Below are 7,076 nucleotides of genomic sequence, written 5' to 3' on the forward strand. Positions count from 1 at the left end.
TAACTTATGAGTTTAATAGAGTCATAAAATGAAGACTCTTCATTTTTTATAACTCTTGTGTTTTCTTAATGGTTTTGTGACTCTTGGTTTTCCATAACTTAAGGATAAGTTATGGACTCCATTAAAACACATTATGATCAAGAATTAAACTACCAAATAGGTTACAAATAATTCCTATGATCATCTAAAACATCATAAGAACAAGAACATGAATATGAACACATTCAAAAAATTACATAAAACTTTGTAATTTTGACAACTAGTTGTTGTAAATGAATTAGCAAGACATTACACCACCAAAAACAAGTTTACATTTACTAAAACAGTTTAGGGTAATGTTTCTAATTCATTTTCCAGCAACTTAATCGAAATCCTGCACTCATTCGACCCTACTCGCCGAGTGCATGAACACTACTCGCCGAGTTGGTTGAAGATACACATGAACTCGGCGAGTCCCCCCTATAGACTCGGCGAGTCCACTCGTAGACAGCAAGATTTTCGATTCTGTTTTCAACTTTTAAGCACAAATAAGAACAAACAAGCCTAGGCTCTGATACCACTGATGGCTTTTGAGCATTCTAACATTTCCTAAGTGTACATGCAACCCTAATAACCTTGGATCTATGTTTGTCTAATTTGTCATGCAAAGTTGAATTCCAAGGTTATATCCTATCTAGCATACATGGGAACAATTTTAACATAAAGTATAGATAGAATAACTTACCTTGTTGTTGCTTGTGTTCCTTGAAACCTTGTGAGCCTAGCACCTCAAGTGGTGATGCCTCAAATGCTTCACACAACACCAAATACTCTTGGAAGAACTTATGAGAGAATACACACTTCTTCAAATCGGCCAAGCCCTCTATTTCTTTGTTTCCACCGATTTTGGTGGAGATTATGCTTCTTATATAGTGTTGACACATCTAGGGTTAAACCCTAATGTGTCATGACTCTTCATTTCCATGACCCATGGGTTTGTAACTCCCATGGAGCATCCATGGAGCATCCTATGGGTGGAACCCAACTTGATGATCCATGGAGCCTTTTAGCCCACTATACAAGATATGGATGACTTACTTAATCAACCCATATATTTAATTAGTTATCTTTTGATCACTTAATTAATTCTAAATTAATTCTTGATCAAACTAATCAAATAATATTATTAATATATTAGAACTTATAATATATTAATAATCTCCAAGCGTTATTTCTCTCATTTAGTTTATCCAATTGCATGGTGCCATGCAACTCAAATGGACCATGCCGGGTCGGGTCAAGTACATACCAGAAATAGTTATGGACTTAGACACCTTATCCAACAGTAAGAGGGGTGAAGGTTTATTGGACCTAATACATACTGATGTATGTGGGCCATTCAAAACCGCCACAAGGGACGCTAATCGGTATTATGTGACTTTTATTGATGATTATAGTAGATATGGGTATGTCTACTTAATCAAACACAAGTCCGAAACCTTTGAAAGGTTTAAGGAATTCAAACAGGAAGTAGAAAATCAATTGGGCAGGAACATTAAGATGCTTCGATCCGATCGAGGTGGTGAGTATCTTAGTACCGAGTTCCTTGACTATCTTAAGGAGTGTGGGATTGTCTCACAATTGACTCCTCCCAGGACACCACAGCTGAATGGTGTAGCTGAGAGGCGTAATCGTACCTTGTTGGACATGGTTCGCTCTATGATGAGTCGAGTTTCGTTATCAATCTCTTTTTGGGGGTATGCCTTAGAGACTGCCGCCCATATCCTTAATCTAGTCCCCACAAAGAAGGTTACCAAAACACCTCATGAGATGTGGACTGGGAAGGTTCCCAATTTGGACCACATCAAAATTTGGGGTTGCGAAGCCTTCGTGAGGCGTGAAACTCATGATAAGCTTGAACCCCGAAGTGAAAGGTGTATTTTCATCGGCTACCCACAGAAATCCTTCGGTTACCTTTTCTACAGACCCAGTAAGAATGTGGTCTTTGTAGCACGAAGAGGGATCTTTCGCGAGAAAGAATTTATAAGCCAAGGAGACAGTGGGAGGCAGATTGATCTTGAAGAAATTCAAGAATCAATTGATGAAGGAACCTCAGACACTAGCAATCAACCTGAGGAAGAAACTCCTGTTGATCCAGCTGACGAGCCTGTACCTCCGAGACGTTCCACACGGGTTAGGAACACACCTTCGTTTTATTATGGTTTTCATATTACTACGGAAGGTGATACGTTTATTAGTGATAGTACACTAGTAAATTTGGATGAACCTAGCAGTGTTAAGGAAGCCATGGCAGGCCCGGAATCTGCTAAATGGAAGGAGGCTATGGACAGCGAGATACAGTCCATGTATGACAATCAAGTTTGGAACTTGGTTGACAATCTACCAGGCCGTAAAACAGTCGGGTGCAAATGGATCTTCAAAAAGAAGACCGACATGGAAGGAAAAGTGCATACTTATAAGGCTCGACTGGTTGCGAAGGGTTTTACTCAAACTCAAGGTATTGATTATGATGAAACCTTCTCGCCGGTAGCCAAGATTAAGTCTATTAGGGTTATGTTAGCCATTGCAGCATTTCATGATTATGAAATATGGCAAATGGATGTCAAAACCGCTTTCCTTAATGGAAAGTTGGCTGAGGATGTGTACATGAATCAGCCAGAGGGTTTTGTCAATGCAGAGTACCCTAATAGAGTATGCAAGCTTGAGAAATCCATTTATGGATTAAAACAAGCATCTCGTAGCTGGAATCTTTGTTTTGATGAGAAGGTAAAAGAGTTTGGCTTCTTGAGAAGCGAAGATGAGTCTTGCGTGTATGTCAGAGCTAGTGGGAGTATAGTTAGCTTCTTGGTATTGTATGTGGATGACATACTACTCATAGGAAATGACATCCCAACCTTGCAGGAAGTTAAGTCCTGGCTTGGGAAGTGCTTTGCTATGAAGGACCTAGGGGAGGCTACCTATATCCTAGGGATAAGGATATTTAGAGAAAGGAGTAGAAGACTAATTGGACTTAGTCAGAGTATCTACTTGGATAAGGTGTTGAAAAGGTTCAACATGGAGAATTCCAAGAAAGGAGATTTACCGATCCAAAGCAATACCAAACTGAGTAAGACTCAGAGTCCGAGTACAGAGGCAGAGTTAGCTGAGATGAGCCAATTACCATATGCTTCCGCAGTTGGCTCGATCATGTATGCTATGACTTGTACCCGTCCTGATGTGGCATTTGCTTTGAGCATGGTCAGCAGGTATCAGGGGAACCCTGGCAAAGCTCATTGGACCGCGGTAAAGAACATTCTCAAGTACCTGCGGAGGACTAAGGATTGGGTCCTTACCCTTGGTGGCAGTGATGACTTGAAAATATTAGGGTATAGTGATGCTGGTTTTCAGACTGATAGGGATAATTTCCGCTCTCAGTCGGGCTGGATCTTTACCTTAAATGGAGGGGCAATTTCTTGGAAGAGTTCCAAGCAGGAGACGGTGGCTGATTCGACTTGTGAATCAGAGTATATAGCAGCGAGTGAAGCAGCGAAAGAGGCGATATGGCTAAAGAACTTCATCGGAGACCTTGGAGTTGTACCAGCTATTAAGGAACCTGTAGAGATTTTCTGTGACAACAATGCTGCGGTTATCTTAGCCAAGGAACCAAGAGATCATGGCAGATCCCGACACATTGACAGAAAATATCACTTCATAAGACACAAGATTGAAGAAGGACTCCTTGTGACAAGGAGGATATCGTCAGATGAGAATCCTGCAGATCCCCTTACGAAGGGACTGACGAGGGTTAAGCATTTTCAGCATGCGAGACGCATCGGGCTGAGGGACGATATTAGTTTTACAGATTAGATAGTTTTCCTGAAACTTGTAAAATGTAATCGACGTTTGATGATGAATAAAATTTGTGATTTGTTTATGAGTAAAGTGTTACTATCATTGTCAATTATTTACTATTGTTTCAGTTTTGCATGTTTTTACTTCCAGAATAATTAATTTATTCAAACCTCCATAATCGATCATACGTCGGAAGTAGGTATGAATCAAGATTGTCATGAATTGGGTTTGTAGATGCCTTAAAGGTGTTTAGACATGGCAACGGTTGCTGCAACATTCATGAGTACTCATAAGTTATGAGTATTGGTAAAAACCCACGCTCACTTGTATCACTTCATGGAATTTATCTCGAGTGATCGTGAGACGATAACATCATATAAATCTTTAAACCTAGAGATATGAGTTGTTACCTATGAGTTGGTTGTGCATTGATTGCACGTAAACGCATCAGTAACTTGATGTTATAAAACGTGCCTTTGTGTACAATTCAATAAGTAGTAGAACAAGCATATCAGTCGAAGTTTATCTGTTCCTTCTAGAAATAGAAGCGATATCTGGGCCCCTCGATGATTTTGTGTTGACCCATGAACCAGGCCTGGTCAGAACTAAACCGATGTGTTCAGTGAAGTTCTTCGTCAAACAAATTGGAAAATCGAGAAACAACTGCTAGACAATAAGCAAGACATAGTTCCATGTGTTTGTGCGGCTGATATCATGAGAACAGAGGATTATGTGATCACTTATCTAAAATGGCGCTTCATAGTTCGACAGAGTCTTCATTGTTCGAGGGAGTTTTCGAGAGCTACGATTGTTGGTTGGTTCCTGAAGTTATAGGCAAATATAGTTATTAGACTTATCCAAGTGGGAGTCTGTTGGATAAGGTGTCTAAGTCCATAACTTATTTGGTATATACTTGACCCGACCGGCATGGTCCATTTGGGTTGCATCTCATCCAAACTATTATGGATAATTTTATGAGAGTTATACACATATGTTTATTAATATATTATGGGTTATAATATATTAATATGAAGTTACGTTATTTAATTAGTTTTAGTCTTAAATTAATTATGAATTAATTTAGAGATTAAAAGGAAGACTAATTAAATTATGGGCTATTTGTTTTATATAGTGTGGACTAATACTCATTTGTTAATAGGCTAGGTCTATGTGGAAGTCCATGGATGATCCATGGAGCTTTTAACCCATGGATCCTTGGAAAAGGAAAAGACATGGGTTATTAGGGTTTTACCCTAACCATGCATACTATATAAGCATGCTTATGGAGCATGAAATGGAGCCTAAGAGAAAACTAGTGATCTAGTGTGTGTGTGCATGTGTGTGGCCGATTTCTATACAAGGTGTATACTCTCTCAAAGTTTTCCAAGAGTTTGTGGTGTTTGTGATTCCATTTGAGGCATTCACACTATTGGTGCTTGGCCCTCAAACTCCTAAGAACCCAACTCATCAAAAGGTATGTAATCTCTTCTAACTCTTTTATGTTGAAATGTTCCCCATGCCATGTTAGATAGGTTATAAACCTTGGAAAATTATTATTTTGCATGTATTTAGACAAACATAGATCCAAGGTTTATTAGGGTTGCATGCACACTTAGGAAGTGTTAGATTGCTCAAAACCCAACAATTATTTATATGCATCTATACAAGCATAAACATACATCTAACTACGCTTGAGTGTGTATCATACGGTGAAGTATAAGTGTACACTGGAACATCTGAGTCGTGAAGTATAAGTGTACAGTGGAACATCTGAGTCGTGAAGTATATGTGTACAGTGGAACATCTGAGTCGTGAAGTATAAGAGTACAGTGGAACATCCGAGTCGTGAAGTATACGTGTACAGTGTGGGATAATCGAACCATGAAGTATAAGCGTACCATGTATAAGTGTATCACGAAGCAGAGATGACAATAAGTGATGTAAGAACGTCTATCAAGTATAAGTGGAGTAAAGTCGTTATCCAGTATAAGTGAAGGAGAAATCGTATCACTAAGTAAGAGCGTGAATAAGTATAAGCGTCATCAAGTATAAGCGACTATAGGTATAAGTGAAAGTGTTACTGAGTCAAAGTATAAAATAAGTATAAGTGAAGCAGCAGTATTTTATAAGTAAAAGTATACGTCGAAAAGGGAAATCTTTAATGAAAAATCTTTATGTACAGAGAAAATCACAAATTCTATTCTTTCGTAAAATACATTTAAAACCGTAGAGGATCTTTCATAAACCAGTTTAGAACGAATTTGAATAAATCAGTATAAGTAAAAGTTATGAAACAGGTAAAAGTCATTTTAGTGTCCCACTCGGTAAAACAGTGTAAAGTGGTAAAATCTTGTGCATGCGGGTTATCAATCATATGCGATTGACATGATAACTGACCTGAACACACTCAATGACCTATTAAACATATGATTATCATATGTTCACATACAATTAGTATATTTAATACTAATTAAACAAATATACACGCTCAAAGGAGCGGAAAACACTTTGGCTAAGTGTTTGGGTATCCCGGGTAGCGTTTAAGGGTGCTAAGGGTCTCCTATCAGTTGTGGGACTTTGCTAAACTCAAATATCAAGTGTGTGAATGGGTTTAAAGCATTAATATGGACCATTTTGGAGTTTACGGCCTAACTCAAGGGAGTTTACGGCCGTAAACTCCCAAGGTCATATTCTTGGGTGTTTAATGCTTCTAGCTTGTTCATTGATTTATTCTAAGCACTTTTCACAAAGGGCATGAGTGGGTTTGAGGCCTCTAAGGGCTTGATCTATGATTTTACGGCCAAGGAACCACTCCTAAAGGAGTTTACGGCCGTAAACTCTAATCCTTAGAGTTTTGGGAAGTTTAAAGCCCCTAATGCCTTTCTAGTGATTTCTAATGAAGTATGATGCTATTTTGGAGGATTAAAACCATCATTTGAGTGGGTTTTGGGGAGTTTACGGCCTAGATAAATGCTTGGGCCATAAACTCCAATTCAAGCCTCATTTCATTGTGTTTAAGTCCTTAAATCCTTCCTAGCATTTTATAGAAATAGTCTAAGGCCATTTGGGGAATAAAAACCAACATTTTGGGCATGTTTGGGGGGTTTACGGCCTAAGCATGTGCTTGGGCCGTAAACTCATTTTTGTCCTTCATTTTGATGTGTTTAAATGATCTAAACCCACAATACCAAGTCCCTAAATTATGTATGAAGCCTAAGGGTGGTTTGGGAGTGTCTTTGGGGCAT

Source organism: Lactuca saligna, chromosome 1, assembly GCF_052625555.1.
Source record: "Lactuca saligna cultivar CGN05327 chromosome 1, ASM5262555v1, whole genome shotgun sequence".
NCBI classification, from domain to species: Eukaryota; Viridiplantae; Streptophyta; class Magnoliopsida; order Asterales; family Asteraceae; genus Lactuca; species Lactuca saligna.